This window comes from Malania oleifera, chromosome 4 (genome assembly GCF_029873635.1).
Source record: "Malania oleifera isolate guangnan ecotype guangnan chromosome 4, ASM2987363v1, whole genome shotgun sequence".
Classification (NCBI taxonomy): Eukaryota; Viridiplantae; Streptophyta; class Magnoliopsida; order Santalales; family Ximeniaceae; genus Malania; species Malania oleifera.
In genome coordinates, this window is record NC_080420.1 from 63,159,443 (window position 1) to 63,183,349 (window position 23,907).

The following is a 23,907-nucleotide window of genomic DNA, read 5'->3' on the forward strand; positions in this document are numbered from 1 at the left end:
ATCATTCAAGAATGATATTTCCCCTTAATATAAGTCCTGCAGCTGTTTTGCAAAACCTGTTTTGAATGAATTTGTATTGCTTTATCTCTTAACCAAGATTTTTGCAAATTAACCAACGTACTCCCTTGTGGGTTTCCGCAAATGGTTAATTAAAACGTACTTTCTTAAATCAAGAGATTTCCTTAAATATAATGTATAAGCCTTGCAACCTACACTTGATTCACACAGTATATAATGTGGAAAGTAAAGAGAGTAGGGAAGAATACGAACACTGATATTTACGAGGTTCGGCTTATCCCTAGCCTACATCCTCGCCTTTGGTCAATTCCACAAAAGGATTCCACTAAGTATGCTCTTTTACCGGGCAGAGAAAGCCTTTACAAAATTCCCGCCTTCTAGGTAGAGACACCTCTCCAAGCAAACAATCCTCACTTGGTACGACAATCCAAACAATCCTTGAATCGTCAACAATACAAAGAAGTTGCTATAATGATCTGTGTACAAAAGTAACTCTCAAAACAGAGTAGGATTGTACAAGTTAGAACACAATCAATATTTCAATCGAATAATCAATAAAGAAAATATGAAGCCCAAGTGTTTAGAGATCACCAAGAGTTTGCTTTGAACAAACTTAGAGTATGAATCTTGGCTTTGGTATTTCAGCAGAGTTTCAGAACTTTCTCCCAGATGGAGTGTGAGCAAAAGAAAGCTTTGAGAGATTGAATGCTTTAATTTCAAAAGAGCTGAGTAATTTCTTAGATGATTAAATTCTTGAGTTTAAGAGAGTATTTATAGGCATTCTTGGCTTAGTTTCCTTGTTTCTAAATATCTTGGAGTGGTTCCAAGTTTTTACAACGTTCATATTTTGAAAAACTATTTTTTTAAATTTGCCCCTTGGAGTTTAAAAAACAAAAGCCCGGGGAGTCAGTCGGCTGGACAGGCGACTAGGTAGTTCAAAAAACACAGGGTCAATTGGCTGGATAGGCGACTGGCACCATCCTGTCTCCTAGAATTTAGTTTAAGAAATTGTTAGTCGACTGGTGAGAAACAGTTCATTTTGAGTCAGTCAGCTGATTGTCAGTCGGCTGGGTAAGTTTGCCTTGGTTAAGGCAGTCGACTGGACAGACAAAAAAACTGGTTTTTCTTTTTGATTTTTTCATTTCAGCTTTACACTTATAATTTGATTTTTCATAAAATATTTTAGAGATTTAAAAATTAGTTTCTTAAGTTTATATTGGTCCCTTAAAGAGCTTCATATTTTCTAAATTGTTACTTGATACGAAGTACTTACAGCAAGCTTTTCTTAAACATGATACTTCAAGTCTTTGATAAGCCTCTTGACTTCAAGTCCTTTTTTATCTTTAAGCTTTTAAGTACTAAGGCTTCAAGTCTTCTTATTTATTGCTTGAAAATATTTGTTGAAGCTTTCTTTTGATATTCATAACTTGTTCTTTTGACATGATAAAAATGCACAGCTTGTTCTCTTGACGATATTGTAATTCTTTGCTTCTTTCTCTTGTGTTGAGATATATATTCCTGAAACAAAATCACTCAACAAGCAAGTTATACCAGCATCATTTGTTATCATCAAAATAAGATTGAAAAGTTTCGTTTGGCCAACAATAAGCAGGTTATTGCATCTAATCTATAATTCAAGTTGACAGGGGGAGCATCAAGAATTAAATTACTACTCTATTTTGCTTACCCATATGTTTAGCTTAGATCTTGAATGAATTCATTGTGGCATGTGCTAAAATGTGAAGCTCTTACTGAAAATCATAATTTGAAATATGTTGTTTCTGCCACAATCATTTGTTTTGCCATATGATTTTATTTTTATCTTCAAATATATCTTTAAATTTCATATGGTTGCATTTTTCTAGTCATGAGATGTTTTATGCTTAAGTATTCACTGGAAAAATTCTGTTTGCATGAGTTTTAAATTAAAGCCTATTTTTCAGCAAGCAACCCCTAGTTTTTTTTTTATGCTAACATCATAAAGGGGGATATATATATATATATATATATATATATATATATATATTTATTGTAATACTTTATGGCAAGAACTAATTTCAAAACTAAATTTTCTCTCTCTTGCCTTATTATTATTATTATATACATATATGGTTTTAAAGTTGCATAACTTGTTCAATAACTTCACATAAAAATGCATGAGAACTAGTTATACTATATTTATGCTCAAACCTTCTTTTTGGTATCATATGTCGTGTGCCTTTGACTCAAATCTTCCACGGGTCTTATGATATGTTTTAATTGTAATGGGTTGTGCATATTTATGGTCTAATTATGTTCTTCATGTCATTTAAATGACCAGTTGTATTGTTTATAAGATAAATTGTTGAAGTTATCTTTGTCATTCATTTTGCATTGTATGGATATTCCATCTCTTGAATGACTGATAGTTATACTTCTATTTTATGTAATGAGAATATTGAACTATGTGAGTAGTAGTGGATAAACTGTTAGGATTTATAAACTCAAACAGGTTATTATTTATACAGGATCTATTTTGGAAAGTCCTATTTTTAAAAGGAACTCTGCCGAAATTTTTTAAAAACTTTCCAAAACTTATATTGTATAAATATGACATTTACCCATTGCCTAGAGTTCTTAGTTCTTATGGTCATTTTTGCTGTTTCCAGAAGGGGGAGATGGAGAGAGGCGAAAATATTTGGGTTAAAGTTTGTTTTTATTTCATGTATATTGTTAAGGGGAGCCTTCTAAAGCTAAACCCATATTTTTTCTTGATGTATTTGTCATCATCAAAAAGGGGGAGAATGTTGACCTTATAGGTCACGCCCGGTTTTGATAATGACAAATACCTGTTATATTTAATGGGTGTTTGAAGTTATGTGCAGGAAATCTAATTGATAAATCATAATGCACAAAGAGAGATTGAAGTTGAAAACCCAATTTCTATTGTATTGTATTTCATTTTTATGCAAAGGGTATGTAATAGTAAATAGGGATTGGTTTGTAATAATCAAACACACATCACATGCATGATCTAATAAGTAAGCTCAAAATGAAAATGACCTTAGAAAGACCTTAGGGATTACCTTTCGGTCGACCGACACCGGATTTTTTCAGTGTCTTCAAAAGGACCTAGAAATAACCCTAGGACACTCACTCATGCATACACATGTTTGGTCATTTGAAATAAGGTGATTGGTGGCTTGAACAGGATTGAAATGCGAAAAATGTGCACCTTCGGTCGACCGAACCTGTGCAGTTCATTCTGCCCCCGGTCGACCGAACCCGATTTGGGTTAACCGGTTGACCACAGTCCGGTCGACCGAACTTCTAAACCTCATTTGACCCTGTTTGATCGAACCTCCCTGAAGTCAATAGTTTGACTTCCTAATCGACTAAGAAAATTTTGTATTGCACCAACCTGGTCAACTGAGTTCCCACGTGTGGGAATCCAACGGTCTGGTCGACTGATAAGTTTAGTTCATTCTAGCCCTAGTCGACTGAACCTCGCAAAATAGGAAAAATCGCCTCGGACATACTTATCCGATCGACCGAACCTACAGTTCATTTTTGTCCCGGTCGACCGAGCCTCAAGAACTTCAGTCAACCGAACCTGTCTCTATCGACCGGTGCTCTCTGGTTGGACCTATTTTTTACCGCAATTAACTTAGTAAAAAAGGCTTAAAATAATTAAATAATGATTAAATCTTTTCTAATAATCCCGACCATATCCCGAACGGTCGTAATTCAAGAGGAGTCTATTTATACCCCTTCATTTGGGATGATTAGGAAGAGATTAGCCAACTTGATTAACAAATTCTCTCTCAAGCTCTAAATTCCTACTACTCATTTTTACACTCCGTTTTCACTCATACTTAACTTCTACTATTGTCTAAACTCTCTGTAAGTTGATTGAACGATTGTTTTGGAAAGGTTTGCTCTCCTTGTCTTGATTGATTGATTGATTCCATTTTCTTGAGAGCAAAACCTTAAGTATTCTTAGGAGACTTTATTAATAAGTCTTGTCTAAGAAGACCTCATTCGATCTTCTAAGATTGTCTATTCATTGCAACATCTTGAGAAGCTCGTATTTTATTTTGGTTGCAAAATATTTTCAAAATCATTTACAAATATCTCTTGTGTTTTATCTTGAAAAATATTTGAAGAGATATTTGTTTATGAGTTAAAAATTTTTGTGGCAATATTCATTGAGTTATATCTTTTGCTGATTGCAAAAATTCAAATTCTTTTTGCAAACCCAATTTACACATTGCTCAAGCTTTATATTATTGAGAAGATCAACTAGTTGAAATATATATATGAGGATTGATTGATATCTTTGTTTGAGCATTTAGATTGAATATCTTGTGATACAAAGATCGTATAGGTATGGCAATCTCACGCACTGAATACTTTGATAGCAAATATATTTGAGAGTTGATATATTAAACCACATTGAGTTTACATATTAAATCATTCTGTGGTGTATGTTATTGCACGTAACTGGGTACATATCTGCTTTACTTGAAAGCATAATCACTGTACCATTTCATTGATTATGAAAATACTATTGTATTTCAAGGCATGGGTCTAAAGAGGAAGACTAGCCCTTTGAAATAGTCCTGAATTAGCTTAGACAGGGTTAGGAAAGTTAGGTGCACCATCCTGGTAAGGTGTAGGTTAAGGTCAAGCCCACTAATTGACCTAGTTGTAAAGGTTGAGATCAGCCCTATGCTAATTGTGACCTGGTTGTATTCGGCGTTGCTCCACCCATTAAGTGAGCCTTTAGTGGAATCCTCAGGCTTGCGAGCTAGAGGTGGGGACGTAGGCACAGTTGGCCGAACCCCGATAACATATCGTGTGCCTTGTTTACATTTATGCACTTTATATTTACCACGCATGTATGTTATGGTGTGAATGATACGCTTGATTTAACTTTCCACACGTTATATTATTGGTGCATTTGGAATTGCATAAAAAGACCCTAGGTTGTATTATATGAGTATTTCATTTTACCAAGGAGATAAATTTTAAAATTCCAATTCACCCTCTCTCTTGTGAATACACCAATTCCAACCATGTATTCCAGTATTATCTAAAAATTCCTACTCTATGAGGTATAGATGCTTAATTTTCAATGCACAAGAATAGAAAAATGACATACCTTCTAATGAGAGGAGCCACCTGCATCATCTGATCGAGATTAGCACATCATTTTTTCGAACTGCGCTTGCCTGTTCATCATAGCTGCAAGCATGGCTTTAAAGGTGGACACCTTTGCTTTCAAACTCCAGTTCTCCAATGTGATGTTAGACACCAAGTGTCTCAACTCTTGGTTCTCCAGCTCCACCATTTGCACCCACTGATCCATCTCGTCTGCCCAACTCTTGGTTCTCCAGCTCCACCATTTGCACCCACTGATCCATCTCGTCTGCCCGAGCGTCGGCCTGTCGACGTGCTCATTCTAGCTTAGCATGAGTAACTGCACCCATCAAAGATGATGTTGTGGGGGTGATGTATCCACTTTCAAGCCCTTTCACCCAGCCTCCCGCTCGTTCCTCAGGCACCTGAGTTATTATCTTGTAATCCGTCATTTGCTGGCTCCCCTCTTTAACAGGTGCATCTCTCAGCTCGACCATCCGTGCCTATTTTCAGTTATGAAAATGATAAAAAAGAAGAAATGAGAATACAACTTCGATGTTTTGAATCAAATTATAAACTACATATTTAATTTGATTTACATGTTTGCTCTGTGCACCGTCGCAGCACTCCCTCGATCATCGTTGGTGCATTCTCTGATAAAGATCTGGCAGCGACTCCTCGGCGCCAATCGCAGGATAATGCTACATTATCATATAAAACATAATTAATATTAATGGCATACATATTCGTTAGATAGTGTTATATATAGCAATTATCCGTCGATGATTGACGAATAACCTCGACCCACCACAATGCGTCATAGGAAGTTTGCTACAGTTAGCAGCATTTTTTACACATACAGCCTACAAAAAAGATGTGTAGACTTTTTATTAGCCACATCAAAGCTTAAAGTAGATATTATAATACAAACACATCACCTAATAGTGTGGGTCGCAGAAATGGTGACACACCACCTCCCAATCCTCATAGGATATCTTATCATATGGGTGGGTTTTTGCTTCATCTCCCATCACACGAAAATGTTTGCGCATTTTGTTGACCTTATAGGTCACACCTAGTTTTAATTATGACAAATACTCTTGGTATTAATGGTTGTACTGAGAATTGTATGCAGGATCACCTTGTACACACCTCAGGACTAAAAGACGTACAGTGATGGTGCGCGGTGTTAATGCCAAAGAATGAAGATATATATGTTGTATTTTGTATTCATTTGATTAGTTCTTCATTCTGGGTTGTAATTTATTATGAACTGTGCACGTGTATGGCTTGTAATAATTTGCATTGTGCATGGTACGTAGGTATGCTCAAAACAACCTTAGTTAGACCTTAGGTACCTACAAAAAGGACACAAAGTCCCTTACATGACTTATCTTAATTCAGGGGATTCAAAATAAGGCTCAAAAGAACTTAATGAAAAAAGGTGAGAGGGTTCGGGCGACCGAACCTTTGCCATTTAAAGTGTCCCGGACGACTGAACCAGTCAACATGTTGACTTGGTCTTCGGGCACCCGAACCTTTTTGAACGTGCCTTCCTCGGGCACCTAAAAGCCTGTCAAGGCACTTTTCAACTACTCGGATGACCGATGGTTTATATTCAAATACAGGCTCAGAACTAACTAGTTCGATTAACCAAACTATGAGTTATGCACCCGAACTATCGAACATTTTCTACTGACTTTGTTTCAGCCAACCGACTCATCATTCAGGCACCCAGACTGCTAAAAGTTGTATTTTTGACTGTGTCTGTTCAGGCACCCGAACCTTGCAGGTTAAAATAACTTTTTATTGATTTTTTAAATGGGGTAAACTGCGTTAATTTTCTTAATGGTCTTTAAACAATTCTAATTATACCCATTGTGTCCCCAACGGTAAAAAAAATCCTCCTTGCCTATATATCCCAGTTCATTTGTCTTAATTGAAAAAAAAATTAGCAAACTTGATTAAGACTAAAATTCTATCAACTCTCAAAATCCTCAAAACCCTATATTAGCCAAATATTTCTTGAAAACACTCACATACTCCTCATTCTTTTGCTCTAAGCACTGTGAGTATTTCTATAAGGCTATTGTGCTTAAATCTCTCTAGCTTATATTCTCTTTTGGTATATTGATTGATTGATTTTATTTGAGAGTATAACCTAAAAGTACTTCCACCAATTTCATTTGATCAATCTTGTGTGGAAAGACTTTGAGGGTTTTTGGTTCTTGCATTATTGTTGCAAGTTACCTAAACCTAGATTTTGTGTGCAAAAATCCTTTTATAAAAAGTTAGTCTTTCAAACAACTCCATTGTGCTTTATACATTGAAATATCCCATTAAGTTTGTTTGATTTATCTTGTTTAGCATATTTGAAACCCTAATCTAATATTGTGATATTCAAATATTGTGTTTCAAATCTTGCTTAGATACACACTCTAAATCTTGATTAATTATCATACTTGATTAAGTGGTTAGCACACATTAGAGCATTGAGCATATTTACATATCATTCGTGCTTGCTTTATTGATTGAGCTATATTAGTGCACACATCTGCTTGTTTAGAAGCGCATTTCCGTGAACGCATTTTATACACATTAGTTGTATTCCAGGCACGGGCTTGAAGAGGGAGACTAGCCCTGTGGAATAGTCCCGGATTGGCTTAGACCCGGTTAGGAAAGCTAGGTGCGTCATCCTATTAAGGCATGTTGGTTGAGGTCATCCCCTTAAATTGACCTGATTTGTTTCGGTGCCACTGCACCCATTTAAGTGACCATTATAGTGGTAATCCTTGTGCTGGTGTGAGCCAAGGTAGGGACGTAGGCACAGTTGGCTATACCCCAATAACATATCGTGCGTGTTCTATACATTTTTGCACTTTTCTTTTATCGTACGTGTATGTTTGTTTATTGATTGCATAGATTGACCCTAGGTTGTGTAATACTTTTGATTAACCAATTGATCTAGGCGATAATTTTTAAAATATCAATTCACCCCCCTCCCTCTTGGGATTGCACCACAGCTAACACATTTTCGCACGATTGGACTTAAATTTATTGCAAAGTTGGACGTCCACCACCCTCTTCACATGGTCCACGTGGAGAATGTCCATATCGAACTCCTCCTGCGTAGGTAATACATTTAGAATGTAAGAAAGTTGTTTGGCTAGTATATTAAAAGTTACTAAAAAGAAAAAAAGAAAAAAAAAAAGGAAGGTTTGGGATTACTTACCAAGATGCGCATGTAAAGAACCATGCGCGGTGCCTCAGTCACCTGCGGCCAGCTGAAGACAATGGCTGGAGCATTCTGTCTGCATATAATGTTGAGCTCTCACGTCCACGCTGGACAGCAATCATCATGCGAGGTGGTGAAGCCTGAACGAATTTCGATCGTAATGCGCTGCCCCGTCCTCTACAGGTGCTTCTTCAGTGTCGTGTTCTTCGTGACACCACAGCCTGACCTGACAGTGGATGTCGATGCTGAAAAAAGAGTTAAATTAAGAACAATATTTTAATCATACACGTGAATAAAAATCAATAGTTTACATTGAAATAAATAAAAGAAAACCTTACCAACGCTACTGATCATGGTGAGCAACTCATCCTACATGTCATCCCGTGCTGAGGTATCCACATCTGGCCAAGGTGCCGATGGTTCAGAAAATGGTGCCGCCGCATTAAGACTGAAGGCCTCCGCCTGTCTCGAGGATGTCAGATAATCCTCATGCGATGTAGTGTAGTGCTTGGAAGGAAGTTGGCCACGTCGACCTCCTGGTGCCATGTCTGTAAAATATTAGACAAGTAAATATCAAAAGTACGAATATTAGATGGATGCATAATATATATATATATATATATATAGTTATTTACACGTCAAATACATAGTGACAAACATAACATGCTTTACCCCCTATACGTCCTCAATATCGGTATCATCCTCACTTTCTAAAGTGTCTTCCTCTTCACTACAGTTTTCGACCCTTGTTTCATCTTCCTCGTCAGTTTCCTTATCGTCGATGAATTGAACGTCTACAGAATGTTCAATTGTAATGTCAACAGTCCTTACGTGTTCTACCATGGCACCATCCCTATTCAACGGTATAGGATCGGCTTCTTCTTCAACAACATTGAAAGCAGATTGTGCTACTACACTGACAGTTGGCTCATCTTCTTGGAATGTAGCCTCACTGGCACTATTCTCCCCATCTACAACTTTTGTAATAGCATACAAACTTCAAGGAGGAATCTTTTGGGTCACTTGCAATTCACCCTTCAATTTGGTGTCGTTAAGGTAAAACACTTGTTCTTCCTGCATCACTAGCACAAAAGGGTCATTTTGATAGCAGGTCTTGCTAAAATTGACACTAGTAAAGTAGGCATCCGTGTTTATCCCAGTCCTTGTATTGCTAATGTCCCACCAGGTACACATGAATAGGTGGACGAGTCTGTTGGCTCCATAGTTAAGCTCTATAATGTCATACACGACACCAAAGTAGTCAATTTCTTCATCTCCTTCTATGCCTAACACCACAACCCCAGAATCTTGGGTTCTTCTATTCAGTTCAAGGGACTTTGTATAAAATCATAACCCGTTGACAATGCAACTGATGTAGCGGTTAACTCATTGATCAGGGCCACATGCCATTGCATACAAATCTTTACTTGCCATTGGTTCTTTATTGTAATACATGACTTTCATCTATTAAATAAGCAGGAGTTTAGATTAGTAAACCGTCAACAGTAACAATGTACATTGCTTCGTACTTAGGCAGTACTTGTTACTTACATAGCTCCCAAACCAATTGACAAATTCCTTCTTATGTCTGTCACCGAGATTCTGTTCATTTTAGGCCAGAAGTTCATCTTTATGTTCGTTATATGCAACAATAGTACATGTTAATGTCAAGTAAGTATATAAATATGCATATGTAAATACATTGCAAAGTAAGGAGTTTCGAACCACGTACTCAATATATGGAATAGTTTCATCACAATTATTGAGGAAGTAAAAATGGGCCTTTTGTAGGTCGGGCATATCCATGAAATCGTAAACTCGTGCACCGAATGGCCGAATATTTTCTTGAAATATAGAGCTCCTCGGTTCTTCATCTTCGGCATTAATAGCATAAACATCTGCATTTCGCTCCTCGTGAGTGAACCTTGTGTCAATGTCATGTAGATACATTGAGCAAAATGCAAGACATTCACTGTCAATGTATGCCTCAATGATTGAACCTTCCGGTCGTGCCTTATTGCGCACATACCCCTTCAAAGTGGACAAGAACTTGTGCATTTTACGTAGCATTATTGACCTATAGACACAAAAAGGAAAAAAAAAATGAGAAAATCACGTGACCATTATAGAAGGAGTTTAAAATTTACCTCTCAATATGATACATCCAACGATATTGGACCGGTCCTCCAATTATGGCCTCCCTTGGTAAATGGACGGCTGGGTGGACCATCATATCGAAGAATGCTGGAGAAAATATTTTCTTCAGCTTGCATACTATGATCATGATGTCATCCTCTAACCATTCAAGTACGTTTACGCATAATTTTTTGGAGCACAACTGTCGAAAAAAGATCCTGAGCTCAATCAGCACCGAGCGAACATCTTCGGTCAAGTGTCCACGAAAGAAAACGGGTAAAACCCATTATAGAAGGACGTGACAGTCATGACTTTTCATTCCTAACATCTTCCCTTTCTTTGTGTTTATGCATTGAACTATGTTCGATGCATATCTATCAGGGAACTTCACTGATTTCAACTATTCAAAGAATTTATTCTTCTTATCCTTCGAATATGTGTAACAAGTTGATGGCATGAGAAGTTTGTCCCCATCATGAAACAAGTGCAACACAGGTCGTATTCCCATATCTTCCATATCCCAGCGAGCGTTTTCGGTGTCTTTTGTCTTCCCATCTATATCTAGCAATGTACAAATGACATTCTCAAAAATGTTCTTTTCGATGTGTATGACAACCAAGTTGTGGCGTAGTGGAAGATCTTTCCAGTATGGCAACTCGAAGAAGATGCTTCTCTTTGTCCAATTCAACTCCTTCTCAGCACATTTTCTTTTTCTACTGGTTAGTGGTTTCCCAAATTTCACATCTCCGATCAACTTGAGCTGGTTTAACATCTCTTCCCCACTTAGTTGTTTTGGCTACAACCTTCATTCAAGTTTTCCATTAAAGCTTTTGACGCCATAAGTCCTCTAAGGATGTCCAGGTCATAGAATACGATGATGACACATAAAGCATAACTTACGTCCATGCTTTAAGAAGAATGACCCAACATCCTTATTATAGACTAGGCATGTTAAGTAACCTTTTGTGCTCCAACCTGATAGGTTGTCGTAAGCGGGGAAATCATTAATTGTCCACAACACTACAACATGCATCCAAAAGGTTGTCCCACTTTCCACATTGAATGTCTCCACTCATTTTTCGTATAGTTCTATTAACTCATCAATTAATGGACACAAGCACACATCAATATCATTACCAGGTGCCCTCGGTTTGGGAATAAGCAATGACATATAAATGAAGGGTTCTTTCATACGTCGCCATGACAGCATATTGTATGGCATCATCATAACTGGCCACATGCTATACGGGTTGTTCATGTTACTGAAAGGATTGAACCCATCTGAAGTAAGGCCAAGTTTGACGTTGCGAGGATCACTAGAGAACCATGGATGCATTTTATCAAAATCGGCCCAAGTTTCAGAGTCCGCTGGATAGCTAAGGGTGTCTCCATCTTGAAGACGTTTCTCTTGATGCCATCTCATATTGGCAGCAGTCTTTCTGCACATGTACAATCATTGCAGCCGTGGGATTAATTGACAATATTGCAAAACTTTTTGGGGGATCCTTTTACCCTTCTTCTGATTAGTTGTATACCTCGGTTCACCACATTCTGGGCACTCATTTGCATTTTCATATTCACCATAAAAGAGCGAACAATCATACCTACATGCATGTATTGGAGTGTAACCAAGACCCAATTCATTCATGTATGTCTTCGCCTTATAAAAAGACTTCGAAAGTGTTTCACCATCAGGCAGTGCCACCTTAATGAGGCTTAAATGCATGTTGAATGCACTCTAAGATAGCCCATGCATTGTCCTTGCATGAAGAAACTTTATCAAAAACTCTAATTTTGAGAACTTTTTACAGTTTGGATATAGGGGCACCCGTGCATCCCTCACGAGATTAACAAATGGTTTATCGAGTCGATTCAACGTACTAGGATCACAAGGTATGGTTCCTACTGAACTAGATTCATCACCAGTACATGACAAACTAACATTGCCTGTGTCCACTGCAATCCTCCTTTGCAAGTCACCTAACATTTCGATTAACCCTTTCGAATGTGTATCACCACCTACTATATTTGCCCCCTCATCTTCATCGTCGTCATCATTGCTTTGAACTGCGTAATATTCACCGTGGAACACCCATCTTGTATACCTTTTCTCTATTCTAAAGTCTAACAAATTTGAATGGACCATATCAATGTGTTTGAATGTTATGTTTTGGTACTTCTTGCAAGGACACCTTATTCTACTAGCTTTGTCTGCAGAACGACATGCGAAGTCTATGAAATCATGTACCCCTTTCACTTATTTTTGCAAAAACCTACCCCGAGCATTCAGCCAACTCTTATCCATGTTCATTAATTACCCTATAACATGTTCAAGTAAATGGTGTTGATTACATTCTCATAATGTTTATGACGCATGCATTATGAATCCTATAATCAACAACCTTCTGTCTAAAGGGTAGGGATCCTATCCCATTCAGGAATGTTGCATTTACGTTGCGATCAATCACTCAAATTCCTTTGTCTTAGTCATTATAAATTTCGGCAGCATCTCCTCATGGATCTCCAAGTACACGAAATGGGGGAAGTGAACATATTGCTAGTTTTGCATCACTAACAAATTGTCACGACACCCCACTATGCACCTAGAGAACACAAGTAGAGACGCGCTCGAAATATATAATGACAATTGACAAAGCGTGAATGATGATAACAATGCAAATACAACTTCCTGAACTGTCCACGATGGACAATCTAAGAATGGTTGAAATACAAACATTACTAATCATAAGTGAAATAAATAATTAACATGTTCAATTGATTATTAGGCAACATAGTATGACTAATAATCAATTGAATTTCAATAATTGTTTTGTCTCACATGTACGATGATGCATGAATGTATAGTAACCATTCTTGAATGGGTCTAAGTTTCAATGAACACAATAAATGTTATTAATTAATTTGGCAGTTTACTTCATATGGCATTTAGTTCTTGGCCTTTCACGATATTTTATACATTTTTGTTCCAAAGATTTTCTAATCATGCACAATCTCAAATGAATGCACAATAAGGATAAAAAAAAAATGAACACTTATCTGCCCACCTTATCTGTGTAAGTAACATCCACATAAATTCCAAAAATAGCTAGAAAAACATAATGATATTGTGAAACACAAAATACAGGTAGAAACCAAAAGCTCCATGTATTTTCATTAATTTCAGAGGCAATACAATGTAGACAGACACATCGAAGCACACATACAACCATTCAAAAGCATGGTAAAACTTAATACAATAAAAAATAAATAAAATAAAAGCAAATGGTGCATGAGCACAGTACATAAGCAAAAGAGAAAGCGCATAAAAAGATCCCAAGCATCTAATCTATCCTAATCAGAGCCAGAATCAGAATCGAAACTGCATGAGCAACAAGATGAGGCTATTGCTCTAGCGACGTCTCGGTCCTGTGCCATTTTCTCTAGAAGACGAAGCAATTTAAGGGTAAGAGGGGAGGGTGGTGGTTTGTATGGGCATCACCTGAGGGTCTGAGGTAGCAAATGGTCAAGAATATCCACCGGAGGTGGATTATTGTAATCATATGGTATGGTCGGCCTAATCGTACGAAACAGCACCGGATGAGTTGGCATGTCCTCTTTAAGCCCTAGGGTAACATTCGAGGACTGCTCTCTAATGGGGGGTGCATCAGAACGTGCTAAGGGCAACTGCACATCCTCAAGAGTCACCCTTGGTGCTCTTGTCTCATCCAAAATCCTTTCGTGCTCACTCAATACAGCTCGACCCCTAGAAGAAGACTCTCCCCTTGGCGGGTCCTGAACCCTTTTCCGCTTTGAGGCTGCCCGAGGATTCCTTTGCTGAGACATTGGCCTGTAAAGAGGAAACCTTATGATTTAATTTCAAAAAAAAATTTTTTTTTAGAGGGGCATACTTAACAATAACATTACGAGAAAATATTCACACCTACTTATTAAAAAAATCAACATAAATTTAATTTCAAAATACATTTATTAAACCAAATAAAATCAATAGGGATGGCTCAGGTGAGCACTTCATTTTAATATATATATATATATATATATATATATATATATGATTATAATATATTAATTCATAAATAATAAGGTAAACATTTAAACTGTTTAGGGTGAGTTTGATTCCCCTCTTTTGTCTTCTCCTTTTTAAAAGATAATGGTAGGTATAACTTTTGGTATAATTTTTTTAGTTTCTAAAAATCAAGTTTTAGTTTTTTAGAATTTTCAAAATTAAAAATTGAAAAGCCAAAAGCTAATTTTTTTCACGAAAAAATTATTTTTTTTATTTTTGTCCTTAATTTGCTTTTAATAAAGCAAATTTGTAGGACTTTAAATTTTTAAGCTTATATAGAGCCAAAACTTTGATAAGTTGGTACCTAAAAATTGATCATGAGATTTAAGACAAACATAATTAATCTTTTAAAAATAAATAATCTCATAACTATTAACACAAGAACTTAATAACAGTAGCTGCATTTAAATTTTTGTAAGTTTGAATCTATATGAAATGTCAAAAAAGAAGAGGATAATGCCAAAATTTTGAAAATGCATAATTGATCATGTGATTTAAGAGGCATACTTACTATTTTTTTTTTAAAGAAATGATCCTATAATAATTGCTTAGACTTGATAGAATAACTGTAGACAATGCATTGCTAGTGAAATTGATGGAGGACTACATTTAGCACTCATGGATGCCGACAACTCAATTTTCCAATGGTTTCCTATCCCACGCATATGGACAACTTCTCAAGTTGGAGGCTACAATGTCTTTAATAGGGTCATTTTAATTTTACAATTCTTTGACAACTTTTTTAAGATTGTATTTCAAAGAATAAATTTTGAACTTTCATTTTTTATTTGTATCTAGTTGGACAAAATTAGTTTGTCCAAATCCACAAATGCAAATCGATTGAAATAAAAGCTCCCAAACACAAGGTAAATGTGTATTATAATTTGTAGAGACTTTAGTGAAGTGGCCTCACCTCTCCATCTACTCTTATGCAACATTGCAGCCACATCAAACTCTCTTGTAGATAGGATTTGATTCATACTCTAAAACATGACATGGTAGGCGCATGACCTAGTAATTTCTCTTCCCCATTTGAAACAAACTTTTTCTTTTTAAAAAGAGAAGCTTCATTATGTATCACAAGTGTCCATTGTAGGATATCAAAAAAGCAATAAATTACATTATTTTTATTTAGATTGATAAACTACATTTTTACATTACTAATAGAGTAGTTATTGCTGGCAGTTTGATTATTTTGGTAGACATGTAATCATCCAGATATATATGTAGAAGACTTTCATTTGATGGAAGATAATTTTTAACTATAAATTTCAAGATCCTAGTTTCAAGAAAGACTTGCGTCATGAGGATACCGTGCCCCCTAGCACATAAATATTTTTTTCTATAATTTCATATATTTGCTTTCGTGAAATATGGAATTCAAAGGGGAACTGACTTTTCAAAATAGTAAAATTATGAAATGTATACTAATTTTAATTATTACTAAGAGTCAAATATCTAATATGCATATGTAGGAATTTTGTGTTGGGAGAGAATTAATTGCTTTAAACCTCTACTCATATGGCATTTTTCAGGTCAATTATTAAATGTGGCATAAACAAAATATGTGATCCTATTTTACCTCTAGTTATGCTACATGTTAGCGGCGGGATGGCTGGAATTTTGGATGATGAAAAACATTAATTAGTTAATTCATAAAGCATGTACAACAAAAAAATGTACATGTTCCTTCCATCTGATAATCCAAACATCGGGTTAATAGTGCTACATATTTTGAGACTGTAGAAATGTCAATGGAAAAACAAAAATGCACAAGAACAAATTAGCATTTTGTATTTGTGTATTGAGAATCATTCATAACGAACTTTGCTACTAAACTCAGATTGTTACTTATGAAAAATTTTAAGGGAATGTGACAAAGAATGTCAATTCTAAGGAGAGAAATAAGTTTTTATATCTTAAAATGACATTATCGTCTTTTACGATAATAAAAAAATAATAAAAATAAAAATTCCAAATTCATTCTAAAATACTGGATACATTCTAATAATTTCGCTACCTACTTAAAAAATCCAAACCCGAATGACAGCGAACCATTTATATTTTCAGGAAATAAAATGACTAAACTGGAATTTTAAATTTCACTCGTATTCATTCCAAATTCTAAACTAGACAAGGGTTAATTTAGTTGTAAAAGTAATTCTTATGATAAGAAAGATCATGATTTCAAACAATGTAAATTTATTTAACTAAATAATTAAGAAATTAAACAAAATTAGCAAATCAAGTCTCCTTAGGCTCTTCCCCAAACAAACCATAAAGTACCAAGCTTTTGGATTTTAGGGGCCCAAAATGTTGTGTAATTTATTTTACATTGCATTTTCTATCTACATCTAATATATTAAAAATGAAAGTTTATATGGGTGTAATAAGTTTGGTTTGATCAATTTTCTTTGTAAAATCCCACACTTAAATTGAATTATTTGGCTCCTAATATTTATGAACCAAACTAAACCGAATGATGGTCTAAATTCAAACTGGACCAAATATTCATTTCAACTCGGTTTGTGGGTGTCAATTTGGTCTTGTAATAGGGCTTGATTATGCCTACCAAAAATTAAAGCAGTCCTTGTTAATTTATGCAAACAGATTCACAAATGAACCCAAGGCCTAAGTACAAGCCCAAGCTAAAGACCCAGAATCTTAGGAAGGCAGTTGCATTGAAATCAAATTGAGCTCCTCCGATTCAGTAAAGCTCATTACACAGCATTTTGGGCCCCTCAAATGCTTCCACTTCATTGATTGTCTTGTGGGCAAGCTCAAATTTTTACAATCAATAAACATCAAAAACTTATAAAAAAAAAAAAAAAAACACAAAAACAAATTCTTCAAATCCCAAAAACATACCTTGAAGGTTGGAATGCTTCTGGCGGTTGATCTCCTCGGTGAAGGCGATGGACTCGGAGCATCAGCGGTGGTGACAAAGAGATGGAGAGACAGAGAGAGACCAGAGAGATTGAGGGATGGAGAGATAGAGAGAGAGAGACCAGAGAGACAAAGAGAGAGGGAGAGATTGAGCGATGAAGAGACAGAGAGAGAGACCGGGGAGATGAAGAAAGAGGGAGAGATTAAGAGATGGAGAGACGAAGAGGAGAGGGAGAAATTGAGAGATGGAGAGACAGAAAGAGAGAGATTGAAGAAACGAAGACATAGGGAGAGATTAAGAGATGGAGGGAAATAATGAGGCTTGGAGGGAAAGCAATCAAATTGGTGAATCCGCGTGCAGTTGTTTAGTGTCAGACTATTAGTGGCGAATTTTAAAATTCGTCACTAATAGTAATACATTTTTTTTTTTAAATAAGCGAAGTATTAGTGACAATTCTCAAATTCATCACTAATTAGTGTCTAATAGTAACGAATCCTTAAATTCGTCACTAATACTCTAAAATAAATTTATTTTATTTTTTTAAAATTAAAGAGGTATTAGTGACGGTTCCCAAATCCGTCACTAATAATGGTCTAATATTGACAAATCTTTAAATTAGTCACTAATACTCTGAAATAATTTTTTTTTATTTTTTTAAATAAAAGAAGTATTAGTGACGGTTCTCAAATCCATCACTAATAAGGGTCTAATAATGACAAATCTTTAAATTTGTCACTAATACTCTGAAATAAATTTATTTTTATTTTTTAAATTAAAGAGGTATTAGTGACGGTTCCCAAATATGCCACTAATAATGGTCTAATAGTGACGAATCTTTAAATTCATCACTAATACTTTAAAATAATTTTTTTTTTAAATAGAAGAAGTATTAATGACGGTTCCCAAATCCGTCACTAATAAGTGGCTAATAGTGACGAATCTTCAAATTCGTCACTAATATTCTGAAATAATTTTTTTAAAAAAATAATAGAAGTGAAGTTATTTAATCGTCACTAATAAGAATCTTTTAGTGATGGATTTAATTCATCACTAATACTATAGAAGTCGTCGCTAATATTTTCCTGAGATAATTTTTGCTCGAAAATTTTTCTTACGATTTTTTCTTAATTTTAGTAATGAAATTATTAGTGACGGTTTCAAATCCATCACTAATAGTGTCGTATTAGTGGCGGTTGATAAAACCATCACTAATACTCACTTTTAGTGAAAAAATTGAATCCGTCACTAATAGTTTCGTCATTAAAAACAAGTTTTTTTTGTAGTGAGATTATGCAGAAATTAAAGAGAGGTAAGGGTAAGAGAGATGCAAACTCGATTTTTATGAGGTTCGGCCTACCCCAGCCTATGTCCTTGTCTTGAGCAACCTACTCAAGGATTCCACTAAAAGTCCACTCCTTTAAGTGGGACAAAGCTTCCCTTACAACCTACTACTTATAAGAGGCGTAGGTTCCTTCTCAATCTCGGTTCACAGCCCGAACCGTGTATACAAAATAAAGATTACAATTTCTGCAACAACTCAAAATGCTTCTAACCAAACTAGTGACTACAAGATAATCCTAGCACATAATCATATGATAAATGCTTGAAGCTCAGTATGTATGTAATAATATGATCTTTATAAGAAGAATGATATGCTTCACAACTCTACTCTTTTAATCAATATCTCCCAAAAATAATTTTTATAATAAATGCTTTGGGGATCTTAGAGTTTGATTTTAAATCACTTAATGCAAGAATAGCAAATAAGATCTTTTAAAAATAAATCTTGAATATTATGTAGATCTAAGTTCTTTCAATCAAATAACTCATAAGATTGAATCTTTGAATGAAAAAAATGACTTTGAATATTTTAAAGATTTAAACAATATTTTTCAAATACTTTTTGCACCAAATAAGTAGATCTCTTTGGATAAAAATATAGCTTTGAATATCACAAGGATTCAAAACTTTAGAATACTATTCCAAAAAGATTTTTTCAAATAAATAACTTTGGGAAAATAAGTTTCTAGCTCCCAAAAAGGTATTTCAATAAACAAATAATGGAAAAGATGACCGATTAATAAAAAATTGAAAGCTCAATAAAATATTTTTCCAAACCTCAATATCAAACCAGATTTAGCAGAAGTTGTGCTTGTATTTTTTTGGATCTTGAATATGAGAATGTCCAGACAAATGTGACTTCTTTGAAGTGCAGGCAACGACTCATAGCAATATGTTCAAAGCTCCCCAAACGTATGCCCATGATTGATGCAATATGCTCAAGGCTCTCAAAAGATAGGCAAAAAGAGGTGCTCTAGTGTAAAGACCCGGATAATTTATGGTCACTAAATAATAAAAGAAAGGAGGAGGTAAAGGAAAATTCTAAAAAGGTCAACAGGTCTTGTTAGAATTGGTGTATTCCCAAAAGGGGGGGGTGAATTGGAGTTTTAAACTTTTTCTCCTAGGTTAATCTATTAAAAAACAGTATATGCACAACCTAGGGCCTGTCTATATAATTTCCAAATGCATAGATAAATATAATGTGGAAATTAAGTCATACGCATCATTTACATAGTAACATACACGTGCGGTAAATATAAAGAGCGGAAATATAAACAAACACATGATATGTTATCGGGGTTTGGCCAACTATGCCTACGTCCCCGCCTCAAGCTTGCAAGCTCGAGGATTCCACTAAAGGCTCACTTAAAGGTGGAGCGTCACCGTTTACAACCAGGTCAAATTAACACAGGGCTGACCTCAACTTTAACCAGGTCGATTAGCGGCGCTGACATCAACCTACATGCCTTACCAGGATGACGCACCTAACTTTCCTAACCGAGTCTAAGCCAATCCGAGACTATTCCAGGGCTAGTCTCCCTCTTCAGGCCCATGCCTGGATATATAACAAATGTGTATATAAAAAAATGGTACAGTGATTGTACTTTCGTGTAAAGCAGATATGTACCCAAATGCGCGTAATAATATACACCACAATATGATTCAATATGTAAGCTCAATGTGGTCTAAATGGTTCAACTCTCAAAGGTATTTTCTATCAGTGTAATGCGTACGTAAGAGTGACAAACAAACAGTCTTTGTATCACAAGATATGTTCAATAAATAAGCTCACACAAAGATGTCTAGTCTCAAGTATTTCAATCAGCAGGATAGTTCGAGCATGTGAGTATCAAATAAAGTATAAGCTCGATTTGCAAAAGATGCGTAATCTTTGTATTCAGCAAATAATATATGAGTGAAAGAATATTGCAACAAAGACCACTATCTCATAAACAAATATCTCTTCAAATGTATTTATCAATATAAAGTACACTAGATATTTGAAGATGATTTTGAAAAGATTTTGCAAACAAAATTCTACACGATCTTCTCAGGATATTGCAATTATGGTGCAAGCTTAGAAGATCTAACAAGGTCTTCTTATGATAGACTTATCAACAAAGTCCCCTAAGAATCCTTAGGTTTTTCTCTCTAATAAAATCGTGCCAAGAAAATAGAACAAGGAGAGCAAACTTATTCAAACACACTCAATCCACTTACAAATGATGTAGGCAATGATAGAAGGCAAGTATAAGTGATTTGAGTAAGAAAATGAATAGTATAGGGTTTTTATTTTTCAAAAAATTCTTCCCTAATCAAGGTGGCTAATCACACCTAATTTTCTCAAATGAACTCACATATATAGGCATGGGAGCAAATATGACCGTTGGGGACCTATTGGGTATTATTAGGAAAGTTTAATGATGCTTAGAGCATTTTAACCCTGTTTAAAAAATATTAACTGCGGTAAAAAATCAGGGCAACCCGAGAGGTCCGGTCAACCAAAATAGGTTTGGTCGACCAAGTTTCAAATGGTTCGGTCGACCAGGGAAATATTGAACTAAGGGCACGATCGACCAGTAGAGGGCAATTTCCCAATTTTCTGAGTTTCGGTCGACTAGGGCATTTTGAACTACATGGTTCGGTTGACCAAACCGCTGGGAATTATCCCGAGGACCCTCCGGTCGACCAGGTAGTTGTAGTACAAAAGTGGTCGGTTGACCAGATGGTCAAACCTTTGACCCCAAGGGGTTTCGGTCGACCAGGGCCTTTTGAACTACCTGGTTTGGTCGACCAGGTGGTCAAAATTTTGATCCCAGGGGGTTTCGGTCGACTAGGGCCTTTTGAACTACCTGGTTCAGTAGACCAAATGGTCAAACTTTGACCCAGGGAGGTTTCAGTCAACCAGGGCCTTTTGAACTAACATGACTAGTTGACCGAAAGTGCACCAAGTGTGCATTTTGGTCCCGTTTTGAGACATATAAGCCCTATTGAAGTGCCTAACAAATATATGTGAAAGTATGTGTGTCCTAGGGGCACTTGAAGTCCAATTTGAAGACACCGAAAAAATCCAGTGTCGGTCGACCGAAGGGTACACCCTAAGATCCTTTCTCATTCATGGTTTGTTTGAACTTACGTAGTAAATCATACATGTGATGTGTGTGAGCTTATTACAAACCAAATACCTACTTACTATTACAGACCAATTAAATATATTACAATGCTGAATTATAAATTGGTCTTCAAGCTTTGCTTGCTTTGTGCACATCTTGATCTTATCACTCTTAGTACCAGTACAAAACCTCAAACACTCATTAAATACAATGAGTATTTGTCATAATCAAAACCAGGCGTGACCAATAAGGTCAACAGGTCTCGTCAACGAACACTCCATGTTCATCGACGAAAAGGCTATAAGGATCATCAACGTGGACACGTGTCTCGTTGAGGAGAAGATACTGAGAGGTCTTTTTCAGAATTTCATCAACGAGGAGTAAGAGTTCATCGACGAAACCCCTTCTTGGACTCATCGACGAGGTGACATAGTTCATTGACAAGGCCACGTATCAAGACACCTATAAATACGCAGGAAATGGGTTTTAGCGAAAGAAATGTTTGTCTCTCTCACTTTCTCTCTTTAAAACCAAGATTCTCTCACTTCTCTCTTAGTTTCCTGCTCCGTATCTCCCCTGTTCGATTATCAGAAGCTACCATGGTGATCCTGAGAAGATTCTCTACAACATAGCCGGAGTAATGTAGATTTGAGAAGTTTGGGAACCATCCCAAAACCAGGGTGAGTAGATTATTTGAGCATTTTCAGTATTACCCAGTTCTTTTGAGGTTAGATTTAGTACTATATGCAAATATACTAGAGTTTTGTGAAGTAAAATTTGAATATTATATTTTCAGGAATAGGGTGTTTTGGGACCCTACAGACATAGGTTGAGGACCCCGGTGAATATTTTTAGGAGCCCAAGTAAATTACAATCCAGAAAATTTACGAGTATGTAGGTTTGGGGTAATATAGTTTATTGACTGGAAATATGTATATGGGTGTTATTTCAGGATTTTGAGGATAGTATGTCGTGTACGTGACAATTAAGCTGGAGGCGAGCCTCCCAGCCAGTTAGGTAAGGGAAATATGTTATGTTAGGAATTTTAGCACGTTTACCAAAAATTATGTATATATATAAATCAGTTTATTGTTCAGTTTTCCAAAATATGAGTTGTATTATTTGTGTGGCCTGAGTAGATATTTGCATGATACAGAATCTGCGTAATTTTTCAGTATCTCATGATTTACAGTATATATATATAGACAAATATGTACCAAATAGATGTTTATTAGACAAGTATTACATATATTTTACAGACCAGTATTTTACAGTAATTACAGAATGTCATGTTTTCCAAAATCATAACACTCAGACTTTACAGATTATTCAGTCAGATATTACAGTCAGACATACAGTTATTTTATTCAGATATTCCAACATTTACAGATCATATTTATAGTGTTATGGTTATTTTGGAAACATGATGAAAACAGTAGGGTAATTATAGTAATAGTATATACAGTATCATATCCTTGATGAATTACTTCAAATAAATTCAGTTAGTAGAGCACGGTACCATTGCTATTTTCATATTAGAGTGCAACCACATATCTCAGATAGTATGTGGATTCCGTCAACCGTTTCCTGGAGAGTTTGCAATCTCCCTAGTACTCTGGGTTGAGGGGGCTCAGTTTGACGAGATAGTTTTCTAGTTCCATGCGTAGGAGAGGACGTAGTTTGGCCGAACTGAGATTTGGTAGAGTACAGTTGACTTACCTGGTAGGCCAACCAAGATTAAGTCCCACCTACGGGCCTCACAACCCTATCATGACGGATCAAATCATGACATATAGTTTTCTAGGGAAAAATATCAATTATGTATATGTGTATAGATTTACAAAATTTTCAGCAAACATAGTATGATATTAGAAGTATGAAAGGTAGAAAACCCAGATGATACAGTTATGTTTTAAACTATGATAAATGTAAGTTATACTTTATATTGATTTGCCAGCTTATACAGTTTTAG